Below are 20,034 nucleotides of genomic sequence, written 5' to 3'. Positions count from 1 at the left end.
AAAAAAGTCAAACTGTATAAAATTAAAACCTTTTCTGCATCAAATGATACAATTAATGGAGTTAAATGACAACCCATATAATGGGGAAAATATTTGCAAAACCTACATCATAAGATATTTTTTATTTTTTTTTCTTTTGTCCTTTTTGAGACCGGCCTCACCGCGCTCAGCCAGTGAGCGCTGTGAGCGCTGTGAGCGCACCGGTCATCCCTATGTAGGATCCGAACCCGCGGCAGGAGCGCTGCTGCGCTCCCAGCGCCACACTCTCCCGAGTGCGCCATGGGCTTGGCCCCAAGTTCTGCCTCTTAAGGCCTTTGAGAATGCTACTGCCTCAACTAGAAATATTCTCAATTCTATTCTTTCAGGTCACAGCTTAAATTAAACACTCTCAGTGGAGCGATCTTCCCCATGCTGTACATTTTGCTCATAGGATGGATGCATCATAGTATGTGGTGATAATGTATTTGTATCTTTCACCACAGGATACGTTTTGTGGGGGCAGGAACCACATCTAGATCACTTGCCTCTGCTATGCTGCACTTAACACAGTCCCTAGCTTACAGTAAGTGTTCAATAAATATTTGTTAATTAATAATTGTCTCGGATGTTCTCCTATCTGTGTGTTTTCATGGTTATATTAAAGAGAAGTTGGAAAATGAATTCCCCTACATCTATACTTATGTTGCCAGCTTACATAGATATTGCCAGATGCCAGTGTTTAATTGCAGTTCCTCCTATTATATAAACTAATTTCTAGAAGTAAGCTAACCAAATTTCAGAAGCTGTGTTGTCCATTTGAAGTTTCTGAGTGAGGTATCCAGATGGTCTGGAAGAATGAAAACAGCTTCAAAACCTGCCTAGCATCATCTAGGTGAGTAGTTTATGCATCGATAGACTCTAGTTCGATAAATGGCAGGGGCTATCTTTTAATTATGTTGTTTTATTCTGTCATCTAAAACATTGCTACACAAATTGTAGGTGTCTTGTAAATGCTTATTGATTTTATTATAAGTTAATAAATGTGTTTTCTTGCAGAATGGTAGTTTAGTGTTTCTTAATTTTTATCGATCTCACTTATTACCATATAAACCTCCTTTTCCTACAAAACTGATTAACTCCTGAAATAGTAGGAATTAACTTTTTATTGAAAACAATAATTGAAGTGTGATGTTTCAAAATTGATGCGTTTAGACTTTTCCCCCCCATAATATTTGTATTGGTTATCTGTTGTACATAACAAATTACCCCCAAATTTAGCAGCTTACTAGAAAAACATCTGTCATATCAGTTTCTGTGGGTTAGAAGTCCAGAATAATTTAACTGGGTCCTCTGGCACAGGGTGTCTCACAAGGCTGAGGTCATCTCAAAACTCAGCTCCGATAGGATCCTCTCCCAAGCTCACTCACTGGCTACTGGCAGGTCTTAGCTCCTCTACAGCTGTTGGCTAGAGGCCACCGGGCCTCTCCATCAGGCAGCTCATGACATGGCAGCTTGCTTTCCTTGGGGGTAAAATGCAAAAATAATGAATTCCAACCACAGTTAGAAAATGCAATTAAAGAAAAAAGAGATTTTATTTATAATAATAAACTATAAGGTATTTTAGAAGAAGCCTAGGAAAGTGTGTGCAAGTCCTATATGGAGAAAATTAGAAAACTTTGTTAAGAAGCACTAGACAAGGCTAAGTAGATGGTGAGGTGGTCCACGTTCATAGACAGGATGACTCAATATAGTAAAGATGTCAATTCTTTCCAAACATATTCAATGAATTTCCAATCAAACTCTTTACAGGATTTTTAATGGAACCTGAGAAGTTGATTCTAAAATTTATACATCAGACTATAGAATTAAGAAGGGTTAAGTATTATATAATAGCAAATGGGAGGAAAACCTTGTTATTCTTGGTATCATGGTTCATTGTAAAACTTGGTGATTAAGACATAGTATTGATGCAGGAATAGACAAACTGATCAATGTGACAGAAGAGGGAGTTCATAAATCGACCTACATACACATGGAATTTTGATATATGGCAGAGAAGTGTTTTAGATTGTTGAGGAAAGCATTCAATAAATGGTAGGGGAATGACTGGTTTTTTGTATGAAACAAGTGAAGATAAATCCTACTTCACACCATCTACAAAAACCAATTACTGAACTTACAAATGAAAGACACAGCAACAAAAGTTTTATAAGAAAATGCCTAACATTATCTTTTTGATAGGGAAGAATTTTTTTAGATGAAGTACAAAAATAGTGTTGTGATACTGTGATATACATTGGTTTTCATCCACGATTCCTATCTTGTACTCCCCTCCTTCCTTCCACCTGCTCCTTTTTCTCACCAAAGCGGGAAATTCTCTGACCTACCTTATCTGATTGTAGGTCATAAGACCCCCATTTCAGGAGGGGTCTGCCTAATGCCAGGGAGGAAGGAAGGCTGCACAGAGAGGCTGAGAAGAATGTGGACAGACAGGCCTTGCTGGGTTTCACATCCAGTCTGTTAGTGTTAGATCAGACCATTTTTGTCCAATCACATTTCTTCACAGTTGTCCATGCTTCAGTCATGCCTACATAATGAAGTTCCATAAAAACCCAAGAGGACAAGGTTCAAGAAGGTTCCAGATAGTAAACACATGGAGGTTCCTGGAGGATTGTGCACCCAGGGAGGGCATGCTGCACCCCTTCAACCGTACCTACCCCGTGCATCTCTTTGTATCCTTTGTTAATGTCCTTTATAGCAAGTCAGTAAACATATGTATTTCCTTAAGTTCTGTGAGCCACTCAAGCAATCTAATCAAATCCAAACTAATCAAACTAATCAAACCTGAGGGAGGGGTTGTAGGAATGCTGATTCACGGCTGGTTGGTCAGAGGTTTCAGAGGCCTGGACATGCTACTAGCGTCTGAAGTGGGGGAAAGTCTTGGGGACTGTGCCTTCAATGTGGGATCTGACGCTAGCTGGTATCTGCTGGAGAATGGCTCGCTTGCTGGTGGAGAGAGATCCCTACACATTTGGTCATGGAAATCTGCCTTCTGTGATTGTGATTGTTGCTGAGTAAGAGTATAGAGGAAAACCACACTTTATTGTGTGGTATTTTTTCCCCCTCTAACATGTGTCTATATTAAAATTTTAAAATTATTCATAAAAACTATAAAATGGAAAGACAAGTCACAAATTTAGAAACATGTAACACACATAATTAACAAAATATTATATATGTGGGTATATTTTCACAAACCATAGGGGAAAAAAAAGAAAAAATACATTAACAGGCATTTTACAAAAAAGGAAAAATACAGTGCATAAAGCTATAAAGGGATGCTTGGCCTCATTAGTAATTGGGGAAATGCAAATTAGTATCACGATGAGATAATGTTCACCAACTTGGCTGGGAAAATGAAGATGCCTAACAGTTTCAGGTGTTAGAGAAGATGTTTAGCAGCATAACCTCTTATGTGATGGTAGTGGAGAATAAATTTGTACAATCACTTCGAAAATAAATTTGGCATTATCTTAAAACATTGTAGAAAAAGAAAAATCCTCTCTTACACAAATGCAGCAAGAAACATGCACCAGAAAAATGATTTATACCAGAACTGCTCATATTAACAAACTTAAGAAAAAAATCCCAGATGTCTATTGAAGAGTTTGGATACACCAACTATAGTATGTTTAACAGTTAGAATATTATATTGCAGTGAAAATAAAGTACATTTAATCAACAACATTGATACATTTTAGAATTATAACATGTAGTGAAAAAAGCAAGTTTCTCAGTGCAAGTTCCTGAAATACAAGAGGTCATCAAAAAGTTTATGGAAAGATTCGTATTAACTTTTATTTTTTAATATTTTATTTTATTTATTTATTTATTTTTATTGAATCATAATTGATTATACATATTTTGGGGGTTCAATGTTGACATATGTTGATCAAATCAATATTACTAGTACGTATATTGTTACAAATTGTACTTATTCTTTATGCCCCTTGTCCAATCTCTCCCCATCTCCCTCTTCCTCCCCCCTCCCACCACTGATAACCCTAGATTTCTTCTCTCCTTCTGAAAGAGTAATGGTTACTCTGTTGATTTGTTGCATAGATGATCTGTCCAATGCTGAGAGGTGTGATCAGGTCCCCCGATATTATCATAGAGCAGCTGCTTCTTCTGTCACTCTAAAATGGGCTTTGTGGAGAGAGACATCCTCTTCTTTTATTTGGTTTCTGCTGGTGACTCTCTTTGTGTCAATGCACTCCAGAGGCTGGTGGACCATCTGGATGGTGGTTGTGATGTCTAGCCACTTTCATGGCAGCCATGGTTACTGTGGTGGCTGCAGTGGGTCACCCACATGGAGGTGATGGTTTTGGCATGCTCCTTGGTGCTGGTGGTATGTCTGGTTGTGGGGGGTGTCAGGTCCCTGGCTGTATGCCTCAGGACTCTGGGCAGGGCCCTGAGGCACTAGCAGTGTGCCTGTTTGTGGGCAGGGGTGTCCAGTCCCAGACTCCATGCCTCAGGTCCTCTGGCAGCCCCAAGGTGCTGGTGGTGTGCCTGGGCTGGAACTAATTTTATGTCTTTTGCTTATTTCTAAAACTGGGGAACTTCCTGTGGGAACCAGTACCTGAGCTGTGTGGTTGAGCAAAATTGCTGCTTTGCTGCTATTTCTTTAGGGAAGGCTTTTTGTGCAGCTCAGGGTTTAATGGTTGATCTTGTAGGTACTTCCGGCTCTCCAGAGACCCTGTGCACCTGGGTTGTATAGAAACTCTGATCTGGGCCTGATTTTTTTCATCAAACTGCACCCCATGCACTTATGCATTCCTGACCAGTCTCCTCTGAGTGGTCCTGTGCTGATTAGGGGGCAGATCGGCTGTTCTTGCTGTGTTCCAGTGTTCTCCCAGTGGGCCTGTCTCCCCCATTTCCCATCATATTAACTTTTAATTCCATATTTCCCATGAACTTTTTGAACTATTCTCTCATTAATCTTTGGGATTCAGAGTGGCTCACTCAGGAGAGTACACCACTGGTAGTGCTGAGGCCGCAGGTTTGGATCCTATATAGGGGTGGCCGGTGCGCTTACTGGCTGAGCATGGTGCAGACCACACCGTGCCAAAGGTTGTGATCCCCTTACCGGTCAGAAAAAAAAAAAAAAATTGGGGGGGGGGGGATTCAGGAACGAGAAATCAGAATCCCCAGGAATTCTCAGAAATTCCTGAAGTCATAGTTATTTTAAAAATACTTCCAACAATCTTCACACTCTATTTTTATTATGGATATCCAAAATTTTTGTTTACTGAAGAAAGTGTACTAAATTTAGTAGTGTTTACAAAGAACTACAGCCCACAGTGAAGACTCAAACAATGAGAAACACCAGTGTACATTATTATGTAGCATTTGAATAATTTAACATTTGGATCTCCCAGTAAGATAACAGCTCTTCATGGAATCACATGTTGAAACTGCTCATTTAAAAAAAAAAAAAGGGGGGGGGGGGGGGATTCAGGAACGAGAAATCAGAATCCCCAGGAATTCTCAGAAATTCCTGAAGTCATAGTTATTTTAAAAATACTTCCAACAATCTTCACACTCTATTTTTATTATGGATATCCAAAATTTTTGTTTACTGAAGAAAGTGTACTAAATTTAGTAGTGTTTACAAAGAACTACAGCCCACAGTGAAGACTCAAACAATGAGAAACACCAGTGTACATTATTATGTAGCATTTGAATAATTTAACATTTGGATCTCCCAGTAAGATAACAGCTCTTCATGGAATCACATGTTGAAACTGCTCATTTACGAACTTATTTTGCATTTAAAACTTGTTATTCTGTGAAACACCACTCAATGAATTTATAAAAAGTATACTATTTATTTTATATGCAAGCATGATTCACTGTTAGGAGCAGACAAAACCATGGACACACACTTATAACATGGCAACGGCCAGAAGTAAGGCTGACTTGACTAGATCATGATGCTTCTCTCCACGTGATGCTCCCATCCTGGTTCTTAGAAAAATCGACCTTAACCCCCTATCCCATTTACTAGCGCTTTCTGCTCTTGATTTCAACTTGACCTCAAGTACATTCCTTAAAACCAGTATCACCTTTAGGTTGATTGTTAAGTTTTAATTCCTGCAGTATTAATTGTAGATACTAATTATAATACTTTTCCCCATTTTTCATTTCTGGACTGACTTTTCTTAGAATTTGGGATTCAGAAAAATATGTAAATTTCTTAAGAAATGTCCCAAAGGAAATTCTGCCTGGAAGCACTGCTTAAAACTATACACAGCATGGTGGCATTTTTATAAATCTCAAAAATGTGCAAAAGGAAGTTAATAATAGGTGTAAAATGAGGGTAGTGGCTACCTCTGAATGGGGGAGCAGCAGCGGACCTGGAGAGAAGAGAGGGGCACACGTACAGGGGTGTGAGTGATGTTCTGGTTCTTGGCTGGGAAGTGGAGTCACAGATGTTTTCTCAGATGTTTTCTATGTAATTTACACATAGTTACAGATATTCTTCAGAATATATCAAACATCGTATTAAAGTAGTAAAAATATTGTATTAAAAATAGTTACGTTAATAATACAATTATTTTTAATAGTTGTACTAAAAATAGCTAAGAAATAAAATAAAAAACGGGACCAGACCAGAAATATCCTTTTTTTTCTCCCTGAGGTTTTAACCCTAAAGTTGAAGATAAGTAGCTAATTCTTTACCCGTGCTGAAATCAAAATTGTGTAACATTTATATCATGCTCATGTGTGCATATAGTTACAGAATCCATTCTGTCACTTGACTTTGGTCTGCCTTCTGTATCCCTTGATTATGTTTCTAGAGCAGTGGTCCTCAAAGGATGGTCTCTGGGCCAACAGCATCAGCATCTGCTCTGTACCGGGTAGAAATGCTCATTCTCCAATGCCACCTGAAACCTGCTTAATCAGAAATTCCTGGGAGTGGGGCTGTGGATCTGTTTTTTAATAAACCGTCTGGGTGATTCTGGTGCAGCTGAAGTTTGAGAGCCACTGCTCTAAAGCATCAAGTTAAAAACTCAGATGAACTTGATTATAAAAATACTTAAACTGGGCAGATCAGGTAAATCGCCTTCCTCATAGAATGGGCACTATTTTCAAGGAGTGGGAGTGTGCATTTCATGTGGTAATTCTAAACTTCCTTAAGGTTTAGAATTCTTCTCCCAACCCCAGGAATGAAATATGAGAGTACTTGAAAAAGTTCCTGGAAAAATAGTATTAAAAGGTAATATGGATCTTTCCATGAACTTGCTGAAGTACCCTCAGACTCACAGTGGAAGTAAGAATGAGCAGGAACAAATTATTTTCTGGACAAATCATTTCTTTCCACTTGGTTTTCCTGGAGGTCAAGTGCATCTATCATAAACAGATGCAAATCAAATAGACTTTTTCTTTATTGTTTTTGTTTTTATGTAATACAGTATAATTATTTCTTATAGGTTTTTCTCATATTATTATAGAGTTGACTGTTAGTTCTAGTTTTATCTTTGACAAAGATTTTAGAAATTTATAGATAAAATGCCTTGTTGCCTTGAATCTTATACTTTGATCCACCTTATTTTTTAATTTATTAGAATATGCATTAAAATGTATAACAACTTTAAACTCTAGATGGCTTGGGAGTAACTTTTTTTATTCTGGTAAAATATAGGTAATAAAATTTACCATGTTAATTATTTTTAAATCTACAATTCAGTGCTATTGAATACATTCACAACGTTGTATGGCCATCACCATATTTCCATAACTTTTTCATCATCTTAAACAGAAATTCTGTACTCATCAGCAATAACTCCCCATTCCCCCACCCCCCATGGTAACCTCTATTCTATTTTCTGTCACTATGAATTTGCCTATTCTGGATACCTTGTATTAAATGGAATCATTCAATACATGTCCTTTTGCATGTGGCTTAATTCACTTAGCCTAATGTTTTCAATCTTCATAAATGTTGTAGCATGTATCATAATTCCCTTCCTTTCTGTGGCTAAGCAATATTCCATTGCATGTATTTGCCATGTTTCATTTATCCGTTCATCTATTGATGGACATTTGGGTTGTTTCCACTTTTTTAGTCATTGCGAATAATGCTGCTATAAACATTGGTGAACAAGTGTCTGTTTGAGTCCCTGATTTCAATCATTTGGGGTATATACAGCTAGCAGTGGAACTGATGGATCATACGGTAATTCTATATTTAACTTTTTGAGGAACTGCCAGACTGTTTTCAATGGTGGCTGCACCATTTTACATTCCCATCAGCAATGTGTGAGGGTTCCAACTGGAAATATCTTTATGTGTCACACCATGTAATTTTAGAAACAAAAACAAAACATGTAAAGATTTGTTTTCACCTATAGGTGAAAAGCAATAGTTAAATAGAAAGCAAAACTATGAGACATTAAAACCTAAGATTTGTGGTTTTCCTCATTTGGCAAACTTTTCAGGAATCTGCAAGTGCTCTTGGCATGAGCTTCTTTTGTCAGTAGGTAATGTGAAAATTGAATTTGTTGTTGGTGATAAAGTTCACGTCTGCTTTCTTTGGGGGGACATTGATTTGGGATTATAGTTTACTGTAACCTGGTAATTTCAGTAATGCAAATGCAACAAAATGTTACTTAAAAACAAAACATAAATTCAATTGGGGGCGGCAAGGCAATTAAGGGGAACTCTCTGCATTTGCTTGTCCTTGTGGGGCATTATGGCAGCTGCAGTTGATGTTGAGCAGAGAACTGCAGCTGTTTACAGATGCATTAGGAAGGCGAGGCTATGGAACTCAGTTCTGGAATTTCTCCTGTGCAAAAGAAAGGCCAAAATTATCAGAGAGGGAGGAAATCTAAGAGATATAAGTAAATTTAATTTTCAGCAAGAGCTCAAGTTGCTAATACTGAGCATTACTGCTGCAATAAGTCAGAATCTAGGTCTTTACTGATCACAAGAAATGTGATTTAGGTTCAGAATAGTCAAATCTCTCCTTCTCAATACGTCAGTTACTCTTACACAGCCCCACACAAGGTATGTGTACCAACCTATATTTCATTTAGAATATTTATAAAGTTTACTCATGCTAAAGAATTGTCAGGCCTTGAATTGTCTGTGGGTTGCAAGGCTGTCCATTTTCAGAAAAATGCACCATAATAATTCAGGATTATATGTAGGTATTAAAATATCAAGTGTTCTGATATTTGATTATCTTTAGCATAGAGCATTATTAATAAAAAGCTTTCTATTGAAAACAGTATAGCTTCCAATTGGAATTATGAAAATTTAAGGTGAATATTAAAAACTCAGGGCTCCTGGGTTTGCTTTTGCCTGCACACTTAACAGGTGGTCTGCAACTTGCCTTACAACTCTGATGACATCACCTCTTTGCCAAGATGTTGAAGCTGAACACACACCCAGCAGAACAGGAGCTACCTCAGTAATTCAACAAATTATATTTATTGTCTCATTTAGCTGTACCCAGTTGCCCAGGAGTATGACTTTTGGTCATTACTCTCCACCATATATGTGGTTGTCATGCAAAAAAGCTAAACAAAACAATCACAAAATCAATTTGTTGCCAGGGAAGAAAGGGGGCTTCAAGGCAAGGAGGAGGACCCCAATCCCCTCGGGAAAAAAGCAGAAAGGTCAATTTGGTTTATTAAAGAGCTGATCCTTTTAGGTTCAGGATATAATATACTTCCTTTAATGCCATCTAATAGGAAATCAGAAACAGTCCAAAAGCACACTATTCCCTTAGGAGGACTCAACATAAAATTAGCACCACCAGACCAAACACTAGCATTTTGCACTGCCTTAAGCACAGAATCCTGCAATGCGAATGTCATTTTAACTTCTTGAAATCAAATTTAGGGCCTGGTGTATGGAGGTGTTCTGGTAGGCACATATACATACATATATATATATAAAGTAAGGGCAAATAAAATGTATTTTAGAGTGATCTGGTAATTTTGTGCCATGGCCTAAAAAGCACAGAGAAATGTATGTTTCCATAAACAACATAAATGAATATGCATTAATTAGGCACTTACTATATTGCTCAGCACTATGAGGGTAGATTGACTGAAAAGATTCCTCAAAGCAGAGAAAATGGTGGCTACAAAGTAGGGGTCCCAGGGCCAAGGTGAGCCACAGATGGGCTTACCTAAGAGAGAGCACCTAATCAGAAGCATGGTTAAAGAGGGCAGGCATTTCTCAGAGGAGACCATGGTGAGAATCAGATTCCAAGGGCCTGAGAAGGGGGCTGTGATCTGAATCCAGGGTGATAAAATGCTCCTGCACAGTGAGAATGCCAGAGGCCTCACTGCCCGGTACCTGCTGAGCAGTAAGAAAGCAGGTGTGGTGGCTGAAAGGCACTAGGCAGTGTCTGCCCATTGGGACAGGTACAGATTTGTGCAACACGCAGTCCTCATCTCCAAGGACTCCAGTGTAGCAGGGTGGACTCGGTGATCACTTGTGAAGCAATCAGAGGACAATTCGAAATGGCACAGAATGTAGAAGGATTAAATAGCTCTCTGACCGTGTGAGGCTCAGAGAGAGTGGTCAGGGAAATCTTCACAGAGAAGGGAGCCTCAGCAGCCTTGATATGGTTAGGGAAAGGGAGAGGGACTGGGGGCACTGCAGGCAAAGAGGTGGCATGCCCGAAGGCCCTGAGGTGGAAGCAACACAGCGTGGCAGCTGCATGGGTCACAGCAGATTCACCTGGGTGGGACACGGCGCTGCAGAGATGGCAGGAGACTGACCTCAATGGAGCAAAGGCTTGCTATGAGAGCCTGTGGGAATGAATCTGGCTGGAGAAATCTAAGGGTCAGCAGAGGGCAGGACGAGGGAGGAAAGAGAGAGCGCTGAGAGCAGTGTGATGGAAGATTGACCTGGAGGAGAACAGGGTCGGGGTTAAAGACATCAAAGACAGAGTCTGAGGAAAGCAGATAGGAGGCCAGTGAAGAGGGTCCAGCCACCAAGTCCAGGGTAGCACCAGAAATGGGACTGGGGAGGAAATGATAAACAGTAGGACAGAAGAAAAACCAAAGGGTTTTGTATTTTGAGTGCACATGAAATGTAAAGAGAGAGGAGTCAAAGACAACTCCAGAATTTCAGGTCTGGGTGAAAGGGAGGTTGGAGAGGGCAGACTTTCCCTGTGAACCTGGTTCTGGAGAGAATGACTGTAAGTGTAATATTGGACATACTGACATTAAAATGACATCTAAACGTCCAAGCGGAAATGTCCAGTGTGCAGTTGGAAAGATGGAAATGAAGCTAAGCTCCCATTATAGGATTGGAAATATGGATTTGAACATACACAAGGTAATTCTCAGAGTTCATATATTATGTTCATATATTATGCATGTTCAGGTATTATGACTTCGAGTGGAGTTCTTTTCTTTATTCCATGAGGGATGTGCATTAGTGTCCTTGAATTGGCTGAGTACAGTTTTCCCATCATCAGAAGCAGCAGTAAAATGAAGCAGTCTCTTTGGTACCAGAATGGGGAGGAGAAAAATCACTTGCATATAGCCTACTAACCTAATAGTTGACCTGGATCGGCATTTTCTTTGAGTATTGAGACTCCGTAACCATTATTTGGAGGTGCAAAGGAAACCCATCAGAACGCTCATCACTTTCTAAAGATACTACTGGAAAATTCAACGTTATGAGCCAGAAGTAGTTCTTTTCCACTGAAGCCCAGCTTCATGGTCTAAGTCTCACTTCTCTTAACTGAGTGGAACATCTTTAAACAGGTTGCTTTGTTTCCTTAGTGAGGTGTTCTCATCAGAGAAATCTGTTGTTTAGTGTATACAGGTTGATTTGGTGGAATGATATTTGCGTGTGGTGTTATGTAAATAGAGTTATGGCGCATCTTTCCGATAGGGACATGGGCTGTCATGAGGACATACGTGCGTGTAAGGAGAGGGGCGTGTGTGTGCGTGCGCGTGCGATGCTGAGGGGCAGGGGCGGAGAGGGGCGCACGCGAGCCCCTGTTAAAGTTCTCGATGTAAAGAAAGTCGCCAATTCACGAAGGAATTTGATTACCGCTACCCATTATACACACGCTGCGAGTGAGCGTGCTACTCGCCATCTGTCATCTATTTCATTTGCATCACCAGCACCTGGCCTGTTTATCTGCTACATTCGTGTCTTCACCGAATTCTTACGCTGCTTTAATAAAATACAGAAATGTTATTGTTAAAAACCAATTAATTTACAATCCTCCACAGAGATAGTATTACTTATAATTCAATTTGGCTTCTAATGATCTGCTTTCTTGCAAAATGACTTAATTCTTGTGTCAAAGATTAGTTATTAGATATTACCCTGCTGCACCAGCCATGTACTGCTGAGGTAGGCAAAGCAGCTTGGAATGTCCCTGGCCATTAATCAGAAGTCTGAAACATCTTCTTGTTTAACTCCTTCAAGAACCTGGTAGCACTCATGGTTTCCCTTAGCTTTTCCCCTGACCAAATGCTCCCTTAACTTGATTAGACTGACACAGGGTAGCTGGAATGTTCAGAGAAAGCTTTTGTCTTTAAGAACTTGAATAAACCTATACAACCTGAGATTCTTTCCAGCTCCATATATCCACACACACTTTTATTTGACCATTTCGTATAACATTTACTCTCCTTTCCAGCCTTGATTAGACTGACACAGGGTAGCTGGAATGTTCAGAGAAAGCTTTTGTCTTTAAGAACTTCAATAAACCTATACAACCTGAGATTCTTTCCAGCTCCATATATCCACACACACTTTTATTTGACCATTTCGTATAACATTTACTCTCCTTTCCAGACATTTTGTGGACTAGGTATGTAAAGACTGCCCCTCTTTCCTAATCCTGCCGTGAGACTGGAACGTGGTTGGATTTCCCACACAATGGCGGGGCTGGGTGTCATATTCCTTGTCCTTACAGTGTTATCCACACCTATCGTGCAGCCCAACCTGCTCACACAGTGGCAGTCTGGCAGCCCTCAGCCACTTGTCCACACATTTCACAAGTGGAATCACTAAACATATGGCTATCACCAGCACATTCTAGAAACATCAGCTTGGGCCAGAGGTGCCTAAGAGAAAATTTATTCTCATAGATTGAAAATCTTTAAATGCCTTAAAATTTTTTTCAGTATAACATTCTTAAGCTGCATATATCTTTACTTTTTTAACCTTCTGATGTAACCCTGAATTTAGTGTGGAAACTATGATTTTCTTTCTCAATTTAATTTTCATTATACACATGACAAATGATGCATATCCTAACAGTGGGAAATATATATATATATATATTTGCATTTATATTTTATATTTATATATTTCATATTTTATATTCTCTATAGAATATAAAATATAGAGAGAATATAAAATATAAATATAGTTGTAGTTATAAAGTAATTATATTTTAAATTGTGACTAAAAAAACTAAAACCTGTCCTGAGAAATCTAATTGCTCTGGAAAATATGAAGCCATGAAAATAATCATTGAAAATTAGTAATATCTGAATGAGGATAGTTTTCAAACCTTGAAGTGACTCAATTAGCTGAACTTGAAGGGGCGAGAGAATTAAATAATACAGACAAAAAGCAGAGTGACATTTATATTTGAAAGGGGGAAAAATCTTTTCTGAAGTCTAATTAGCTAAAAATCCAGCATTCTACATTTACAAAATCTATTTTTTAAATGATGCATTCGTGCTGCTTATACTTTTCAGTTTTGTAAAATGCAGTTGCTGTCAGCTCTGAACCATGTGCTCAGGTTAAAACTACAGGGGACTGCAAAGGTAATGGCAGTTCAGTGTGACTTCTCTGGATTGTTCCACATTCAAAGCATGAGGTGCTCATTATTTTACAAAAACAGAGAAACCAGCTCTGTGGCTGAGGGAGACGAAACTTGAACAGGTGTCTTATAAGAAGCTTTTCTGTTTTGTACATTATCCTATCAAGGGAACTGAGCCTAGCACCACACACTCCATATTACATAACAGGTTTCCTGCAAATGACCAAGCTCACTGGTAAACTGTAGAAGATAATCTTATTTCAGCTCTATTGCTCATCCTGAATGCTGCTCTCTGATTACCCAACAAATTATAGGTATTACTCTATCTTGTCCTGTCCATTCATATACATTTTTACACTCTTTTGCTAGTAAAACTGAACCCAAAAGATCATGTTTTACATGAGGCTGTCCCAGAACTTGGGAGATTTTAAAATTAAGTCTGATGTGGTCAAGGGAAGAAAACTACAGAGAGAAAGAGGAACAAATGGTTCCCAAATCTGTTTCCTGGTGACTATGGCTTAGATTGATATGATTCAAACTTCTTTTGGAATAATAAATCATTCACATTCCCAATTCACTGCTCTGTATGCAAAGTAGGAAAGGGAACCAAATACCAAAATATGTCCCCATAAAGAATAATGCCCAAATAACTCTATTTTCCAAAGTATATTCTTCAAATTCAGACAATGCATCATCAACCTCAGAAATAGGATTTGAGCCAAGCAAGCTGCAATCTAATATGGAAATGTGATCCTGGCCATGGCACTGTGTCATTCTACTGAATGGGATCACCTGCACCCATCCCTCCTAGGAGGAAATTTCAAACAGAGTTAGCTCCTTAAACCTTCTAATTAAAATGAGAAATCCCCAGGCTTCCATGACTCAGCCTCAGAAAAAGATTATTAGGAATTTAATAGGGAAAATATAGCAGCTCAGACCATCTGTGACCCAGTGCTCTGTGAGAATTTAAAGAAAACTGGAGGGAGGCAGAACACACTCCAGTGCACGCTCGAGGAGTACTTTGTAGGAGCCGCAATAAATCAACATAGTTAGAGTACAGCCTTTTTCAGATTTAATTACTGTTACATAATTATTAGCAAAGCATTCTCCTCTGAAACTGTAAAACTCATTACATCAAAAATCCCTAAGCTCCTGATGGAATTTATGAACTAGTTACTTTCTTTCTAGCTCTGGGAAAATAGAGGAATAGAGTCCAGATTTGTCTCCAGCTTTTTAGAAGCAGAGGAGGATTTTTTTCCCTCCCATTTTGTGTCATTTTAATAGGCTTCTGAATTGAATTTGCTGTGGATCATTCTTTTAGACATTTATCTATATTCTTACCTAAATACCTGTTTAAATTATTTTCATTTCAGTGGTAAATAGTATTGAGCAAGTAAATTTCAAAGTGCGCCCACAAGAAGCTAATTTTCAACAGAATGAAAGATAAATCATCTTTAGGTATTTGTGATTTTTTGAGGGTTTGCTTAGGTTCAGAAAAATCACAGCAAGTAGCAGGAAGGACAAATGTCATCATGGGAGTGATCTGCACATACTGGTGTATGGGATGTGGCCTGGGCATCTCTTCCCAATGTTATATGCTGTGGTGTTACAATGGTAGCCTGAAATTGGCCATGGTGGGAGTATTTTCCCTACAAAAATTGACAGATGCTACAATCAAGGTTTTTTCCCTGCAGAGCCAGTTGTTAAATATTTACAGCATAGCACTGTTATGGTGTTCACCAATGACACAAGTGTAAATGCCACTTCTATTGTCTACAGCTCTAACTGGCATCCTAGGATAAATCTCCCTCACTGATGCACTATCTCAATCAAACTTTAACAAAAACAAGTTTATTTAAAGTCTACCTTGAACCAAGGTATTTTTTCTTGGAAGCAGGAATACTGTAGAATGGGATTCCTTTGGAAGACAGGCGAGTGTCCTTTCCTGTGGCTAGTTAGCTCCTTGCCATCAAGTTTCACTTAGCCCAAGATGGGGACGTTCGTTCCAGTGTGGGTCAGACAGTTTCCCTGGATCCTTAGCCCCTTACCCTCAGAGAACTGCAGCTGCTAGAACACGGTTTTCTCTTGCTCCTGCACTCAGAATATGCAGCCAGATGTTTTCTGTTGTATATGTGGGCTCTCCTGGGATTAGCTCTCATCAGAGTGAGCGAAAGATAAAGGCAGCTGAGGCTTGAACAGTCAGCTGCCTTGTACCTGCTCCCTCTGTGGCTTCATTTCCCAGTTCCTGACTCTTTGCCAGCCCTAGGACAGCCTCAGTTTCTCCCTGGTGACCCCCTAATCCACACTCCTGCAGTAACTCCCGCCATTCTCTCTGCTCATAATCTCCAATGCAGCCAAATTAAATGGCTGCTGGTCCTAAACACGCTCCATGTTCTTCCACACCCTTTTTCTGAGAGAAGAGGAGACGGTGACTAACTGCTTGAGCGCTGTTCTAGAGTTCTGTTTTCAGTACATTTTGCACTTCAGATTGTCTATTGATTTTTTTTTTTAGTAATCTATCTTTAATTGCTTTTTTAAAAAAAGATTAGTGAGCTTTTTCTTTTTAAGTTTATGAATGTGATAGCTTTACAGATCTCTTGGAGAATAATGCACTTTGTTTTTGGTGTTAATTATGTATTCTCTGGGTATAGTTCTTCTGTTTGCTAACTACTCTGTCTCTTTCATGCCAGAGTTTCCCTTGAATGTTTGGAGATTCTTTGTGTCTTTTTGTAGTATAGATGTGGATCTTATTTATTTATTTGTTTATTTTTTAAATTAAAAAATTTTTTTTATTAATATTATATTTTTACATTCTATAATGTTGTTGCAGAGTAGTTGGGAGGTAGGGGGAGAGGGGAAAGGGGAAGGAAATGGGATGGAAGAAGGAGGAAGGAGGAGGGGTGGGATTGAGGCCTGTGGCACCCCCCTCATTCTCACAGGGGAGACGAGGGGGCTCCCAGTGGTGGCTTGCTCAGTGCCGGGCTGGGTGCAGATGTCAGGGAGGTGTGGCAAAAGCCCTCGCCCCCCACTATCCCGGGTCAGGAACCAGGGGCCTTTCTTGCTGTGGCTCCTTGTCATCACTGGGCTAGTTGCCTGTGTCGGAGAGGTGGGGCTGAGGCCCTCGGCCCCCTAATGCCCCAGCTCGGGAGAGCCCAGGGTGCTTCTTGCTGTGGCTTGGTGGTTGTCACCAGGCTGGTTGTGCATGTCAGGGGGACATGACTGAGACCCGAGGCCCACCACTGCCCTGGTGCAAGAGAGCCCGGGGCACTTCCTGTGGTGGTGGCTCGGTGGTCATTGCTGGGGTGGTTACACATGTCAGAGGGGTGTGGCCAAGGCTCTCAGCCCCCACCCTCAGAACTGGTTGTGGGTGTTGGGGGCATGGCTGAGACCCCTGGCCCTCCCTGCTTTCTAGCTTGGTAGCCCAGGGGACTGACTTCTGGTCCTTCTAGGTGTTATAGGTGTTCTTTGGTGACATGAGACCTTTACTAGTTACTATCAAATTTTATCTCTGGTTGTGGGTACTTTGTTTTTTCTTTCAGTTCTGTGTTGGATTATTTGCTGTTTCCACCTCTTAAACTCTGCACTGGAACTAATTTGTTGTGTTTTTCTTACTTCTAAAATGGGGGAACTTCCTGTGGGGATCAGTACTTGAGCTCTGTGATTTTGCTAGATTGCTGCTTTGCTGCTGATTCCCTAGGGAAGGCTTCTTGTGCAGCACAGGTTTTAATGGTTGACTTTATAGGTCCTTCCAGCTCTTGAGGGACTTGGTGCACCTGTGTTGTGTAGACTCTGGTCTCGGCCTGAGTCTTTTCATCAAACTGCACCCCATGCAATTCTACATTCCTCACCAGTCTTCTCTGAGTGGTCCTATGCTGATTGGGGTGCAGATCAACTGTCCTTGCTGTGCCCCAGTATTTTCTCTATTGGCCCGCCTCCTCCACCGCCTGTGCTGCAAACACTTCCCATGGGACAGGCTGTGCTCCGGTCCCTTGCAATGACTCACTGGCCTTTGAGTGCCTCCTTTTTTTCAGTTGTTGTGGCTCTTTGTTCCTATGTGGGTCCATGGGAACTCTATTAGTGGTCGTGCTGGCCTGGGGGCCACCAAGGCCCTCTTCTCCCCTGCTGCCTTCAAGCAACTCCATCAGAAGGGCACAGCTGCAGCTTTTGCTGATCACTGCTCCATGAACTCAGCAGCTCCAGTCTGGACGTGGCCAGGGCTCAAAATAGTCAGAACAGTTTTTTCTTTCTGTCATCATGGCTTCTCCCACCTTCATGCACTCCATTGGTCTTTCTTCCTCTTCCCCTGAGCTCTGGCAGCCCCAGCTCAGCTGTCGTTGCTTTTTTATACTTGTAAATTGGTTGATTTGTGGGAGAAAGTGATGCTGGGGACTGTCTATTCTGCTATCTTGACCAGAAGTCTCCTATAAACCTTTAAAAAGTGATTTTTGATGTGCAGAAGTTGGCATTCTGTTTCTCAGGTAAATCTTTCTCCCTCTTTCTGATATCCTTTGTTCCATTTATAAACTCCAAAACAGCTCCATTCTGGTTGACAAGCAAAAAAGTAATACTCATAATACACCTTCAAGGTTTTGGAAGCTGCTTGAATTCAAGAACTGCCAATAATTTTCATTTGTGGATTATGGGACAGCTGCATGTGGCGTGGGCCTCAGCCTGCTTCTACTCATGGCAGAAAGTGGAACATAGCCAGTGGGTATGAGCAGATCACATGGTGGGAGGAAGCAAGAGAGAGAGAGAGAGAGGGAGAGGGAGAGAGGGGGAGAGAGAGAGAGAGAGGTGGATCTCATTTAAACAATATTGTGAGGAAGAGTTATTTCCTGGGCTCAAGTGAAATTTTCTGCCTGCCCATGGGTTCATGTTCTGATTTAGAAGGCCCTGCTTTTGCTAGCTGGAGGGAGGAAGAGGCATGTGCTGGCACATGCTTCTTCTCGGTACAGAGACCAATTTCTTAGTGGTACAGAGACCAATTTCATATGTTTGTTAGAAAGCTGCTTGCTTCCAGTTCCCCATGTTAAGTTTCTGAGGTCAGAATTCTGAAATCAGAGAGGTGTCCTCCATAATTTAGTCCATGGCCAAATGCCGCATTTGTTTTATTGCCACCTAATTTGTTAACTAGCCAGTCTGTCTTGTGTGCCTCCTTCTAGACTCCATACCTTTGAGCTTGAAGTTATTAAGAGTTTCTGCTGGGAAAACTCACCTGGGTGATGGAAGGTCTCTCCTTGATTGGAAGTGGTTGTAGTTTTTCACTTGTGTGTTCTCTTTCCATTATATATTTGAGAAATTATTCTCTGTTCTGCTCTGTCAGTGCTATAGTTTCCAGATACCCAGTTCTGCTGTGCATTTAATTTTTTAATCTCTTCCTGCATTTTAATGGGTTTTGGTAGAGAGTAGTGACAACACATGGTCTCAGCCATCTTAAAACAGGAGTCTGCCTCTATTCTTTTTTCATAGCATTTGTTTCTGAGTCAATTATTACTATTAATACCTGTAACTTAACAAAATAGAATTTAACTGTAATACTATGGGCACTTTATGCCCAGCGACCTGAAAATACAAGTTTGATAAATAGTATTAATCACATAAAATACCAGAGGTCTGCACTTTGATTAGGAAATGTAACATATCTTGACTCAACATAGAAGAAAATGTTACTTTATATACAAACGTATTATTGGATATGAGACACATTATAAAGAAATATGCAATTCCTGTCTATTCTTTATTTTTGAACATGGTTTAAATTACTTCTATTAATTTATTATTTTAGTATGAATTGTCGTTAAAAAATCCCTAAAAGCTTATGGTGCAAATAGTCTTAGAAATCTCTGTGCAATGAATGTGCAAGAATGTATGTTCTTCTCTAGGCAGCCATTGAGTGTAAGGCTAAAAAGTATTGAGTCTTTTGCATAATACCAGTATTCATTGTTTCTTTTTCTGAAACACTGTTATGGTAGACCCAAAACTAATTTTTCAAGTGAAGGAATGTGTTGTAAACATAAAGAGGAGAAAGGCTGATATTTTCTTAGTACAACTTGCTAATTTGCAATAGAATTGTGTTAGAATAGAAAATTCTTAAATATATATGGGATATCAATTCCAGTACTTAGAATCTTCTACTATAATCATGTGACAAGTCTATTTCAGTTTTATTGCCATGACAATTAACCACTTGGAGATTTATTCTGTTTTTATAATTCTTTTCAAAAGAAAATGGA

The sequence above is a fragment of the Galeopterus variegatus genome, unplaced genomic scaffold, assembly GCF_000696425.1.
Source record: "Galeopterus variegatus unplaced genomic scaffold, G_variegatus-3.0.2 Scaffold4535, whole genome shotgun sequence".
Classification (NCBI taxonomy): Eukaryota; Metazoa; Chordata; class Mammalia; order Dermoptera; family Cynocephalidae; genus Galeopterus; species Galeopterus variegatus.
The sequence above is the reverse complement of the archived record's forward strand: the minus strand, read 5'-3'. Positions refer to the sequence as shown.